Source organism: Microtus ochrogaster, unplaced genomic scaffold, assembly GCF_000317375.1.
Source record: "Microtus ochrogaster isolate Prairie Vole_2 unplaced genomic scaffold, MicOch1.0 UNK7, whole genome shotgun sequence".
Lineage (NCBI taxonomy): Eukaryota > Metazoa > Chordata > Mammalia > Rodentia > Cricetidae > Microtus > Microtus ochrogaster.
The window spans coordinates 11,846,923-11,847,771 of NW_004949105.1; positions in this window are offsets into that span (position 1 = coordinate 11,846,923).

Sequence of the window (849 nt, forward strand, 5' to 3'; positions counted from 1 at the left end):
CCTGTTATTTTTCTTCCCAATCTGAGACTTTTAAACATCATACATTTCGAAAGTTGCAAGTTGAAAAGCAATGAATCCAACTGTATACTGGGACTTTATAGTCAATATTTTAAGTACAAAGCAAAATAATATTAAGAGATATATTTGATGCTTTAGCTTATTTTTCAAGAGAAATATTTGAAACAATGTACTACTCCATTTATATAGATTGCTTGATTCTTTTTTTTTTCTCATTTGTTTTAAGATAGGTCTCAATCTGCTACCCACTATGTAGTTCCAGGCTATTGTGATAAACATGAGTATAAAGTGCACTATGATAAACAGGAAAACTCTAACAGTTTTCTTTGTTTTCAGATTCTTTAGAAAAATATCTAAGAAGAAAGGGGGAGAGAAAACCATTGAAAAAAAACTAGAGGGCAAGTGGGAAACGCTGACACTGAGAGGAGAAGTGTTTGAACTAACTTACATAACACTGGTCAAGGTCCAGGGTTGAGTCTATCTAAAGAAACTGATGTGGGTGGTTTGTGCATTGAAGGGCTCCAATAAAGTCATTGGACGTGTTCAAATATGTGCTTTTCCTTAAGCACAGTCATATAGCTGTCTGTTATAAAGGCAGTGGCATTTTAAAAACTGTACAGGTTCAATGACCAAAAGGCTAAATGTGTCAGAAGCTCTGTGACCTTTGCCTCACATAGGAGGGTGGGAGGACAGGCTGGGATTGAGAAGGGTACACAGAAACTGCAACATGCATCTTTTTTTTTTTTAAGGTAAATCCAAATCTTTTTTTTTTAATTTTTTTATCTGATAGGTTTTTTTTATTGAGAAAAGGAAAAAAAAAAAACAAGTTTC